At 38.6% G+C, this 14,140-nt stretch overlaps 1 long non-coding RNA gene across 1 annotated transcript; it reads left to right on the forward strand.

Moving 5' to 3' along the window:
• Positions 1–17: 17 nt before the first annotated feature.
• On the forward strand, positions 18–5,284 carry LOC148959296 (uncharacterized). The gene is made up of 2 exons (XR_016144132.1): positions 18–1,667; positions 1,735–5,284. It is a non-coding gene; the product is annotated as an uncharacterized LOC148959296 (long non-coding RNA).
• Positions 5,285–14,140: the final 8,856 nt, after the last annotated feature.

Consider the following 14,140-nt stretch of genomic DNA (forward strand, 5'->3'; position numbering starts at 1 on the left):
CCAGCTAAACTATCTCCTTTCATTCCCTTCATTATTTCTTTTTTAAGTATCAAGCACTAAATGCTTTTCCATCTAATTTTTCGGCTTAAACTTTTTCCCTGTTTAAATTCTCTAGAAAATACTCTTTCTCTTCATTCTGTCCGAACAGTTTTTGCTCTCGCGCCATTTGTATAACCAAATTTTTGTTTTTGTCAGTGAAAGTGGCGATAAAAGAATTATAAGTGAAGAGAACCATTGCGCGCTGATGGCAGGAGCCTCCGGTCATGAATTCTCTAGTGCACTGATTTGTGGTAAAAACATGTCAGCTAACGACAAATCTTGGTAGCTTAACTTTTGATTGCAAAAGACGCTTTTTTTGCTAACTTTCCCAGCATTATTAAGGCAGGACTTTTAATCATTAATAAATTATCGACCACATCTTCTTTTTACTGCAGATATTCAACCTACATGCAGCTGCAATCTGATGTTTATGTCATCTTTTTAGACTGTATCCATGTTTTCTAATCCTGCGGTTCCTGATTTATCGATTATACGAAGCAGCTTGTCCACATAAGGCACCTCTTTCATTCGGAATTGATCAAAAAGCGAAATTGATGTTTAGTCCTTAGCGATTAAGTTATAAGTACATGACTTTATGAGATATGACAAATGTCAGCAAATGACGTTACACGAGCTTTATTCACTAAAAATTAAGAGCATGAACTTTCTTGGCAAATTTCAAGTTTCATCTCGGGGTTTCTCCTTAAAGTTTAATTTTAAAGGCTCATACTTCAAGATCAAAATTTTGCCAATTATTTACATGCATCTTTCATTAAAGATATTAAAATACTTTGTTTTCCTTGGTATAAAGTCTAAATAGCTTGCATTGAAGGCTATAGCCAAATGCATAACTTTAGCACGGTTATTCAAGTTAATAAAGAGTCGTCTTAAGAGCCCAATATTGCTTCATTAAGAAAAAGATAGATGACCCATCTTTATGAAGCGGCAGTTAGAATTCACAAGTAACACTCAAAGGTCTTAAATCGTACTACACTCTTTTTTTATAAGAACAAGTTTATAAGAACACGAGCCTCAAAACTTGTCAAAAGTTAAGAACAAATTAAGAACAAGCTGAGGCTGAGCTTCTTCAAAATGCAATTTTAAATCCTCGGTTTTTCTCAAAACCGAGGATTTTTAGCGACGTGTGGGTGCTTTTTCGATGAATATTAAAATGTGTCAGCAAATTAAGGCTGTCTCACTCAATTTGTTGGCAAATGAGGCCTGAACACCTCCTTAGCAATAGCACTGTTTACACCCTCTTAATTTAAGAACAAATTAAGAACAATCCAGCCTCAGATTTTTGAAAAAATTAAAAACAGTCAGCCTGAACTTAAATTTACTGGTTCTTATAAAAAAGAATGTAGTACAAGCCTTCAAGTCAGACAGAAGCACTGAGCGAGCATGTACTCAAATTTGCCTTTTTTTCAAAACGTAATTCAAAACTTTTGCAATCATTCATCTTCAAAGAAACCAGTGTCTTGATAATAGGAGAGGGTATACCCAAACCTACCCAAATCCGCCGAGACATCATTTTTGTGCTACAATGCTATTGGTTGACCTTGAACTGGTCACATCAACCCATTCCGTACTGATTTACAAAACAGCTTCCGTTAGGTCAAAAGCAAGTTGTCAGCAACCGATGTCAATATTTAGTATTGTTTCCTGTCACGTTCCTGTTGCGTTCTCTGTCACAAGTCACATGTTCTGTTAAGTCATGTTGTGAACGCTATCTATTGTGTAATTCCACAGTGCATTTTCTATTGTTTAGCTGTTTATTTGTTTTGGTATTTACGCTTATATTCTTATAATTAACTGTGTGCATTAATAAATAGCAAGAGATTTACTAATCATTTGAGCATAATTATACTAATCCTGTCTTTTCCTTGTTTCAATAATAATGCTTTGTGTGCAGGCTAAGTAATTTCGTAATTTTGGTGGTTTTGGTAGAAGAATCGGAAACCTCACTAAACTTGTATTTTTGAGATCTACTCTGCCAAAAGAACCAGCAAGAACATGAGAAGTTCTAATATGTATCTTAATGGCAATGTGTTTGTATGTCATAGTGTGATGTTCCTATTGCCCTGTTAATTGGCTTCCGTTTATTAAGCCTGATTTTTTTACCTGCGAATTTTTCTCTCGAATTCGAAGTTCAATTTACACTGGCAGAAATTTTTATGCGAATTCGCTGCGAGTATTACATAAGAATATAGCGACTGTCCGAAGAGTGCTCTTATGGGGGCCTATTATAGGTTTGCGGACTCACGGCTTGGACCCGGATTTAAACATGGTTTATCTACGGACTGCGGTTTCAACAAAAGTTGCGTCTTGTGTCTTTCGGTATAAATTCGCAACGGTTTATGGCTTTTATAATACGGTTGCGGCTTTTAAATGAAATAACGGTCCGCGGCAAGGCTTTTCACTTTACACCAAAGGTTTTGAAAAGAGCTCCATGTCGAATAGGAGTAACGTAAGAATGGACAAGCTACTGTCAGTCATTGCTGTCAGTTAGAACAAGAGTGGGAGAGGGAAGCAGGGCCGGCCAACAAACAAATAGGATCCCCAAGAAATATTCGGGAGTTTTATATGGTGTCATAGGGTTCTTTTACACTTAAAACAGTGTACTGGATGAGAAGGAATACAATGAGCAGCCCCCCAATATGAATTTTGTTCCGACGGCACTGAAGGAATCCTGATGTGGGTGTTGAAGCATGCGGTGGAGCCTCCGTTCCGCACGACCCATGAAACACCAGCTGCATAAGAAAAGAACAGCTTCAACAGGTTAGTGGACCTTGGACTTGCCTGGATTAGAAAGCTACAGTGCGTGTTGGGGAAATAACTGACACAAAGTGACGAACAAAGAGATTGGCAAAGGGAGGAGAAAAACGTCATTAGTATATATTTCCTTTACTGTGGGTTATACGATCATTTGGCAAGAGCATGGCGAAAAGCCGAAGAAGTGGGTGCGAACTTTTCGATAAGAGTTTTATCAACGAAGAGAGAAATGTATGCAAAGAAATATTCGAGTACATTACCCGACCAGCGTAATCTGGTGGATAGTATTTACTGTTTTGAAGCAATTGCTTGGTCTTCTCAGGAGTTAGTAGAAATATTGGCTTGCTTCCTTGGCTGAAACTTGGCGTGCGTGAAGACGCGCTTTGCGAAAGAGGGTCACAAAATAGTGAACAGGTAGACATTCTTTACACGACTCTACAGTATCTGCAGAAAACTTTATTCGTTACAAGGGTACTTGTTTGATCGGCGAGGGATTGTCGTCAAATATCCGTCTATTCGGTTCTACACGTGTGTCAAAAGCGATTGGAAACGGCAGAACTTTCAGAGGCAGAATTCATAATTCACACACTTACGTTCTAAAATTGATAACAATATATCAGGTGTTCTTCAAAGACCAATAAACAACGGTTAAAACAAAGTAACAAACGGATAAGAAACAAACTGAAAATACGTATCAATCTAGAATTTGCCAAACTTGGACAGCACTTTTAGCATTTTATCGATGCTGCATGTTTGCGTGTATCATTCTTTAAAAATAGAAGAGATAAGCAGTACATTGCCCCGTCTTAATAAACTGCAGGTAGGTAGTGTCTGCGAATGCCTAATTAAGAATTAGGGTGAGTGTTTGGATCAATAGGTGCATTGTTCGAAACTTAGATGGCTACCAGCCTAACGCCCAGGGGCGAGTACACAATACTTACCCGCCAGCCCAACACGCAAGGTACAATGGTCTCTAGTTTGTATTCGCTATGCATTAATCGCATAAAGCGCTCTCGTAACTGGGAACACTGCATTTTATCAACCCCCGTAAAAGCAATAAGGTTTGACTTGCTAACCATGGATATGCATAGAAACCCTGTAATAGTTATTGCAACACATTACAACATGTCCGATGGAGAGATAGCGACAGGTCTTAACTGCGGGTACCATGTATTTAAGCAACGGTTCCTTATTGGCTCCTTCGAGGCTTGCGTGTATTCTGAACCGCGTGACCATACACAATGGTTTTGCAGCCTCTCAATTCAGCAGGTTGTTGTTGGTGAGGTGGAGGGAAATTTGAGTAATGCTTTAGAAACAGCCAATGGAAAACTAGAAGAGAAAGGCATTAGGCTGTGTTTGCAGAGCATAAATGCATGGGTAGAGAAGCACAATGTCCCATTAAAAGGTCTTGTTTAGTAGACTTGTGCTTGCGCAAAAATAACCTGCTATTACCATTAATTGAAAATGTACATCTGTGTTAAGTTTTATCTTCAGTCTGGTGTTGTTAAGAGTCCAACCCATTAAGCCTTTAGTTCCCTTTTCCATTGGTCTAGGAAACGGTATTCTCTTCATTTTCGCCTAAAGACTCATTGCTAACAATGAGCCATTGCGATACGTAAGCATCCCATAATGCATTTTTAGACTGAAATCAATTTTGGTTAATCCGTAGAAAATTACTGCCATTGTTTGGACCGTCGCCACGCTCGCAAAGGTCCATTGTTAGCAATGAGTCTTTAAAGGAATCATGTCCCGACGCATTTCAATGGCCATTTAAAATCCCACTGGTTAGACTATACAATAGACCTTTGTTACGGAGCCAATCGGCTAATCTTCAAGGTGTTTAGAAGATGGTTCAAAGAGCCATCTCGTCATTTCTATTTCTCAAGTAGAAGATTAACCGATTGACATAGGCAGCAAACAGGGGAAGTGTAGGGGCAATTCTACCCCCAAAACCAAATATAATAGCCCCATTCCCCGTCCACAAATCCACTAGACGTGCTTACCCTGTCGTAGTTATAGTAAATGACACATTCTATATGAAAGTTTTGAGGTCAGTTAATCGAGCAGGTTCACAAAAAGCGCGTTTCAGGAAAGTTGCAAGAAAAATTTGGGAAAGCCCGCCTTAAACTCGTCCTTGGATCAACCTCCATCTAAATTCAAGAGGTTGATTCTTCATTGAAGAGATGTTTTTGGAACTTTTAATCCAGCAATTTAGATTTGACTGGCCCTTTAAAAGTTTTGACTTCAGGTTTCTTGATACGGCGAAACCTCCAGACAATGGGAACTGCCTACAACCGACAAACCAACGTTCACTGTAATGATACCTTGGAATCCGACTGAAACCTCTCTATAGTGATTTTGGCGTTTTGTATTGTCGCAGGTATCATTAAACTATGTACTCTAGCAGTTTGATTTTTAAGACAATAGAAGAAACGAAGCAGCTGATTCATAATAATTAATACTTACACATAAACGCTGTTTTTGTGACTGATAATTCTACCGAATATACCGTTAGTATCTCCAATTTGGGATAACAATAAAACAAGCAATAGCTATCTACTCTATTTCAACGCCTTGTACGAGCTCTCTAATTTTTAGCTTACCCAATACTAAGTCCCTAGCACTTGACTTAGTCACATGCTCTTTACAAAAAAAACCTACTGCAAGTGCAGCCAAGTTGAAAAGAATCCTTGCGCTTGTAACCTCACCCTAGATTGATAGGGTCAAGTGAGCCGAAGAGACAGACAAAAAATTCAGGCCAACCTCGGTCCAAGAGCACAGAGTGGATTGGCAGTTGTTCGCCTCCCAATAAACAACAAATGCAAAATAAAGGACCAGGTCTATGGCTATATAAATAAACTTTCCTTTTTCATTTTACTGATTCCTTTCGATCACCAATAGGGAGACCAACACCCCCATATATTAGACACAGGTGCACAGAATCAGATTTTGTTCAGGGGCAGCAAGTAGTCCATAACTTAAGCAATTAAAAATCCAACAATTTTCGTAATTTTTAGTGAAATATATTATTCTGATTGCGTCTACTTCTATTAAGGGATGCTAGCGCGAAATGAATTTGAAAGTGGATGGGCCCAGTGGCGAAGCTGGACTCCCATGGGTGGTCGTGCCCATTGGCCACTGCGCAACAGAAATGCGCATCCACAATATTATAAAAAAAATATTTCAGTGATCTAAGGAGCTAATATAGCAATTGTATGGCACTGCATTACTTTTCTGACAAGATAGAAACAAACTAAAATTAAAAGTATAAAAGCTGCTTTTGTGTCTCCCCTGCCTCTGGCTGATACTCAAAATTCGTTTTCTTCCCAAAATGTGATGGAGGTTCCTGGCAACTTTTTTTTATTTTTGGTATTATTTACTCAAATATCAGTTCACAGGATAATAAAGCTTGAACAACAAACTTTTCTAAAATTTTATCAAATTATTGCAACAATGGGACCAAAATATACACCTGTGGACTCAGATTTCAAATGTATAATAATTGCAAGCACTATTTGTTTTGCACACATAAAATTTAGAATTTCATTCAAAAAAGAGGGAAAAGTTTGGCTTTAAAGGCAAACTTGACTGTGAAGTGCAAGACATGTTTCAAGAATTAGATGACAAATGAAACAGATGAAACAGAAATATTAGAATATCTGCTGAAGACGGTACTGTCATGCGGCATTATTGATCTAGCCACAGTTAAAAAGCACTAAATAGTGATTGGTAAAATGAAGGCAATCTTTCTTTAAAATCCTTTTTTCATCAGGTTTGTTGCATAAAGATTTGTAGGTAGCCACTTTGTTAAGCTGAACCAAACCACTCACAGAGATTCACCAATCAATTAGATACTTAATTTAAGGTTATGCCTTAAATGATAATGATAAACTACACCATGCATGACAATATTTGAAAGTTGCATAAGATGAAATAACCATTATAAGGTTTGAATAAAATTCCAATTGAAAAGCAGCATTAAATTAATCATTGAAAAACAGATCATGACAATTTATGAATAAACAGGGCAGCATACACAAATGAAGAATGTTCAATAAATCTCTTCAGTGTCCAGCTAGGTGGAAATACTGAGATCAGATGACTGGGGTCACAAATTTAATACAGAATAATCATGAGCCTGAGAGTTATTTGCAGACAACAGTGTTTCTTGAGCAAAAAATTAAGGGGGGTATGTGTAATAGCTTAAAGATTATTTCACCCTGCTTATTTAAGACAAACTGACTAATTCATGGAGAAAGTTACCTATATTAAGGAAAATATATGCACACCCAAGGAAACTGCACACAACCAAATTACATGGAAAGCAAGGGAAAAAATCAGAAAATCACTAGGCTGAGCTTGAAAACATATCATCAGAAACATAAACAAAACCATCAACAGGTTGATCAATGCTATTTCATTTTTCCCTTTCACGTGTTTTAAGGAGGGTAAAACTCCAGTAGAGCTAATTTGCAAAGAGGTTTTCTACTATAAATACTTTCAAAATTCAGAACTTTCTACTGGGAAGATTCTAGTCCAAAAATACATCAAACACCTCATAACTAATGTAAAATGAATAGATATTTATGTACATTTTGCCCCAAATGTTCATAATACTTTCGTCTTGAACACCTAAGTATACTGTTGTCAAAATAAATATTGATTATTTTATTGATTGATTGATTCAGTTTATCCCGTTCAGTGTGCGTCTCTCTGATACAAATCCGAACGAAAAACTGCCATATTTTCCATTCTGATCACGTTAAAAACATCCAGATGATATTCAAATTATTGTCCATTTTTTAGATAAGATAGCATCTTGCACATTTGAAGATCTTGATTCTGTTTAGGTGAATGAGAACTTGTTCGCCTACCAAAGAGATCCATTGGATTGATTCCGTATAGGCTGAGTCAAAATAACTATGAAACAATCCCTCCACAGTCGTTAACCAGTTTCCTGATAAATTACAACGGTTTATTGGACTGGAACATTTACATGCACCATTCAAATCACCCTGATATCACACCAACATCCACAAACGCCTGCAGTATTGACAAGTAGGCCCCAATGATACAGGGTGCAGATAGTCTTGCCGTCAGAAACGGGCACGACCTCGTGATTGATTTCCTCCAGCTTCAGCCAATCAAATGCTGGAAATCGTACCTCAACTATTATTATTATTATGACGAGGTCGTGCTCATTTCTGAGGGCACGACTAGCATTGTTTTTCTCTATTGTTGGGCACGACCAAACATAGGCTGTCCAATTGAAGCTTCTATTGTTGGGCACGACCAAATCACAAGGTACCAGATTTTGGAGTGGTTTTGATGATGGCCTGGACGAGAATGCTTTAACAGATGAACAATGTAAAAGACGTAGCTAGAAGTGGTAACTTCCATTGCATCAATACGTAAGGCTTGAATTGTCTGTCGTCTTTGACCACTCAGCAAGCATAGGAGAAAAGTTAACCGAAGAGTAAGGTCTTTAAGAGTCAGTTGTTCCACGCACGGACAAGAGCGAATGAAATCAAACACAGTATGGACACTCCAAACAGAGTTATACTTCGGAAATGTGGGGCGCAATTGGAAGACACCTCGCATAAAACGTCTGACAATCGGGAGGTTTCCAAAAGATATTTCATCATTACTAGAGTTTAATATGGAACTTAGTGCACTACGAGCGGTGTTGATACAGCTATACGAGAGGCCGGATTCAAAAAGCGAGGTTAGAAAGAGCACAGCATTATGTACATTTGGTTGAACTGGATTGCAGCCATGTCGAGTACAAAAGTCAACCCAGCGTTTTATATGAGTAGCATATTGTTTTTGAGTTGAATCTCGCCACGAAGCCATAATGATATCTACAGAGGGGGTCGTGAAACCCTGCAATGAGAGGGCTTCCCGGATACTAAACAAACCATTAACTGCAGTTTGTGGAGAAGTGGATGTTGTAATTGAGGCATTGTTGGTAACCGCAACAGGTTTTTTCTTGGTCTTAGATGGACAGGTGGGGCACACAGCATCTTTTTGAGAATGGGAAACCACGGTTGAGTAGGCCAGTTTGGGGTTACAAGAATTCCGGTTGCTTGATCTTGTTGAATTTTTTGTAGGGCAAGGAGAATGCAGCTAAATGGAGGGAAGGAATAAAACTTTAGATTGCTCCAAGGGAAGGTAAAAGCATTTATTACCTCAGCACCGGGGTCGGGCCTAAGTGAGCAGTATTTATCAAACTGACTATTAAGCCTTGAGGCAAAAAGATCAATGTCCGGTTTAAATTGCAAGCTAGATAATGCATTCTGTAAAACATTTGAGTTCAACATCCATTCTGCATCTTGTTTAAGAAAGTTTCTTGATTCCTTATCAGCAATAATGTTAGATTTGCCTGGAATGTGACATGCTGTCAACCAAAGATTGTTTTCATAACAAAAGGACCAAATCTTGACTGCAACAGAGTTACATTCTTTGCTATGATTAGTGCCCATATGATTGATAACAGCGACAGCAGTGGTATTGTCGATCATTAGCTTAACATGTTTGTTTTTAATTGCAGATTTGAAACTTTTTAGGGCGAAGTATGCAGCTAAAAGCTCCCGAACGTTAATATGGTAAATGATTTCAGAGGGGAGCCATGTTCCATTTGTAGGAACACCGTTAAACGTCGCTCCCCAACCCAGGGGGGAAGCATCTGAGAAAATGGTAGCTTGAACAGGTGGAAGTCTAATATAACCGAAGCTACTATCTAGGTTTTTAACCCACCAGTAAAGTTCAGCAAGAGCAAGTTTGGTTATGGACATAGTTGTATCAAAATTCCCATTGGAAGATTTTAAGGCCTTAATTTTTTCATCTTCAAGGTGTCTGTAATGAATGCCTCCAAACGGAACAGCGGGGAGGCACGATACCATATAACCCACAGCTTTAGCGACGTCCCTGATAAGCACGTTATTTGGCTTAATACACAGTAACTCCAGGTACCCCTTGACCTTGTGTTTACGAGCATTTGGTAATGTGACTGTCATAGATACAGAATCCAGTATAAAACCCAGATATTGTATTTTTTGTTTGGGGATGAATTCAGATTTGTCCGGGTGGACAACAAACCCAAGATTGTTGAATTGTTGGAAGGTAGACAGAATGGAATTTACACAGCTACCGTATGAGTTGCTTTGAATATATATATCGTCGATATAGTTAGAAACAATGTGCCCCTGTGACCTTAATGTAGCAATAGGGGGTTTTAGTAATTTTGTGAACTGCCTGGGGCAGGAGGAAAGCCCATTTGGGTAAGCAGTATACGCATATAGCTGATTCTGAAAGGTAAACTTCAAAAATTTCTGGTAACCAGGATGAATCTTCACACTATAATATGCATCTTTCAGGTCAATAGATGCCATCCAGCAACTAGGCGTAATCATGGTCAAGACATGTTGGATAGTCTCCATTTTAAAGTGTTTATAGGAGACAAATGAGTTAAGTTTTTTCAAATTCAGGATAAGGCGCACTTTATTATCCTGTTTTGGTACACAAAAAATAGGTGAAATAAATTCAGAATTCTCATGTGTTACATTAGAGAGGACCTTCTTAGAGAGTAGATCTTGTATTTCTTTGTGTACTGCAGGTAGCAAGTCTCGCGAGATCGTGTTAGCCGGATAATTATGCTGAGTTGGCGGGGGGTTTTCAAATTCGATCATATCACCCGAAACGATATTTAAGATATATGGATCTGATGTCAGCTTTTTCCAATTATGTAAATAATGAGAGATCTGGCCTGCAGAAAAGTTTTTAACTTTCTGTCGTAAATATGGAAATAAAAGCTGTTGCAGGAATAAATGTAGGTCTGATACCTTTTCTTTCACATTTTCCAATTCTTTGTAGACCTTTTCTTTTGTGGGTAGTAGGGTGGATTTCGGCGGGGAGGAAATTGATTCCTCCCCCGCTGCAATAAAAAAGAATTGTTGTTGTTACGGTCAGCTTGGAAACGGGTGTATGCACCTCGGCGTGTATAGCGATTTGAGGGAAAGTTTTGAAGAATACGGTTAGTAGTGCGAACTTCCTGCATAGTTTTAGGTAGGTCATCACCAAATAATAAGGTAGTTGGTTTGGTGGTACGCCCGCATGCCGCCTTAAATTCAGGAGAGATCGAGGGGCGTAAACTTTCTTTTCGACGATATGAAAGTTCACTACAGACATAACCAAGAAGGGTTAAAATGTCAATCTGGCGAGAAACCATACTCTGGTAATCAAGGTCCTTTTTTGTCTCGCGATACTTAAGTATGTCCTCAATGGACATGGCAACAGCACTCGAGGCTGTCAATAGTGCATCTTGCAATAAACTCATGTTTTTGTCAATTACTTTAGAATTGGCGCTCAAACAATTCCAGATTTCGTGATTAACTCGCGGGCGATATAGGCCCGTGCAGTTTTCTGGCACTGAATACTTTTCGAGAAGAGTTTTGCGCTGCGAGGCCTCAAGCTCAATATGAAATTTGTCATTGAGAATCTTTGCCAGATGTTCGGAAATTGGTGGACCTTTTGGTTTTGCTGTAGCAACAGCATTCTCTACCTCATTTAAGAATTCATCTTGAGAGATGAGGGTTTCAATGTCATTGACTCCTTCGTCAATGTCTTGCTCACCAAAGAGACTCACTGCATCGTCTGCTGAAGGACGAGTCTCATGCAAATGCCCGGCTGTAGAAGGGGCGGGTGAGCGTGCAGGACTATCGGTAGGCACATCTGAAATATTTTGTTGCCTATTTGGCGCTACAGACACAGTGGCCGTGGCAAGTAATTTTCGTTTTCTGGGAGGTTCTTCAAACTCGCCACAATCAGAGTCAAAATCAGAGTCTGAGGGCCTGTGATCTGAACGACGTTTAGGATAGTTTTTGACAAACTTGGAAAGTAATTGATTGGATGAGACGATTGTGTCGTTCATTTTCTGTAGAACAAAAAGTAGATCAGTATTAAGAGGTTGATCAGAAGTGCCCCTTAAATGTTCTGGCATAACAGGCCTAGATAAAATGGTCTCGGAAATGGAAGCTTGACTAGCTGCCAAGTCCCGTATTTCGCTGTTTTCAGCAGACATCTATGAGATAATGAAATGATAATGAAGATATATGAAATACTTATCTGGCTAAGATAAACCAAACAGTTGAGCAGATTAAATTCCAGAAAGTTTGTCGGGAAACGTAGGCTCTGCAAAAACTCGTTAAAGCAACCACAAATTGTAATTACACACAGCTGGCAACACAAGCATTTGCACACAACTGGTTCACATGCACTGCGGCACACTATCTCGTGCAGCTCTGTAGGGAGCTGGGACCGATGACGAAATAGAATTCACTTATGTCTGCGTGATAAGCTTGATCGATTTGTCGATTATACGACTAATTTTTGTCTATATTTGAAACATTTTCGCGGAGCAAAATAAATTTTTGCCAATATGTGAAAACCTTACTTTTGGAAGTTTATGGTCGTGCCGGGCACGACAGGCACGACCTTTGGCTTCGCCACTGGATGGGCCAAAATATCAAAGTTTTGAAAGACCGCCACCATGGTTGGCGACAAAATATATTTTGGAAATATGGTATCTGAGGATGGTCAGAAACTACATCTAAAATTGATTTTTGCTAGAGGAAAGCCTGTGACAATATTTTCAAACTTTGTTTCATCAATATGTCCCATAATTTGGTCTATTGTAGCATTGAGATAGGAAAGGGCTTGCAAAATTTTAGAATAACCTTTTCAGTGTACTTCGTTATGAAAATTTTCTCAGCTTTTAAAGTAAGTCGAATAACACTTTTGCTCTGATGAAACTCCGTATGCCGGTGTGAAATATTAGCCATAACTGACTTAGTCCGTTTGTTGTTGTTCATTCTCGTCGCGTTATTTACTAGCTACTTTTTATCTATTTTTCGCCGCAAGAATTCCATCGGAGTCCGTCGAGCAGCCTGCTGTTGTGGCATTTCCTTTATTCACACACACGTAAGCAATATAAGATGGAGGGGAAAAATATGGAGGAGATGAAGATGGAGGAGAGAATGAAACACGGTTTATGCAAAACATTTACTTGAAAAATCAACAAAAGAACTATAAACTAAGGATAGAATGTTAGCAATTTAGTACATTTGGGACATTATTCTATAAAATGAAGCTTTCTTTAAAGAGATTTCTCATGTCCTCGAAAACTTTCTTTCCAGCTAAATACAATTATCAATATCCGAATAGCTAAAAATGTGTTTGGATTCACATTTTGAACTTTTGAAGATAGGAATAAGATATTTAGCTGATTTTTGCTCATGGCCTAAGGCTCATAGGCGGCCCATAGCTGGCATTAACTGATCATGCCTACGGGCACGGACGAGCATCGGTCGACCAAAATACGTGCTTTTTGGTTTGAATGGCGTGCTTTTTGGTTTGAATGTGGTCATCTTAATGACCCAAAAGTTTTAAGCTTTTTATAGATTTCTAGGTAACTAGCATGCAGTTGGGCGTAATGAACGGCTAAAAGAGATGAAACAAGCAGGCCAAGCACTTTGGCGAATTGGCTAACTGGGCATCAAGTAATTCTTTGCAAGCTTGTCCTATTCTTACAACTTTTTCGTCAGGGAGACTGACTGTATATGTTTCAGAATCGATAACAAAACCTGAATGGGTGTTGTTTTTTGATGGTGTAAGAGACGATTTCTCATAATTGATTCTGAAGCCATGACTTTAAAGAAGATTTTTGGCTCGGTTTGTATCTTCTACAAGTTTCATTTCCGAAGTTTGAAGGTATAAGCTATCACCTATGTATATAATGGGTACAATAGATACCTTCACGCCAAAATTTAGAGAAAATCGGCTTCATAACTTTGGTAAAATAATAGGGAGCTGAGCAAAGGCATTGATATTCGTACAAAGTGGCTCGCCACATAAAACGTAGGTATTTGCGACATAGTTCCACAATAGGTGAAGAAAAATATACATCTTGTAAATCGATTGAAGTCATAAATGCGTTGCGTTTTGGCAAGGGTAAATATGTGGGAATATGTTCCATCTTGAAATGAACTTTCTTTACATGTTTGTTCAGCCTTTTTAAATTGATGATAGTGCCCAATCCTCCAGACTTCTCAGGTCTCGTAAAAATATTGGATAAAAATTGAGACGCGTCTGGATAAATGGGAATGATAGCCTCTTTGCGAAATAAGATTTGAATTTCATTATCGATGCAGTTAAGTTCATCTTCACCAAACTGAATTGGTTTAGGGATGAAATTTTGACGAGAACCTGAAAAAAATCAATGCGAATGCCTCTTACGAGGTTTAGAACGATTTGATTATTAGTAAGTGTGTGC

Source organism: Rhopilema esculentum, chromosome 10 (assembly GCF_057945365.1).
Source record: "Rhopilema esculentum isolate cy_ngs chromosome 10, ASM5794536v1, whole genome shotgun sequence".
NCBI classification, from domain to species: Eukaryota; Metazoa; Cnidaria; class Scyphozoa; order Rhizostomeae; family Rhizostomatidae; genus Rhopilema; species Rhopilema esculentum.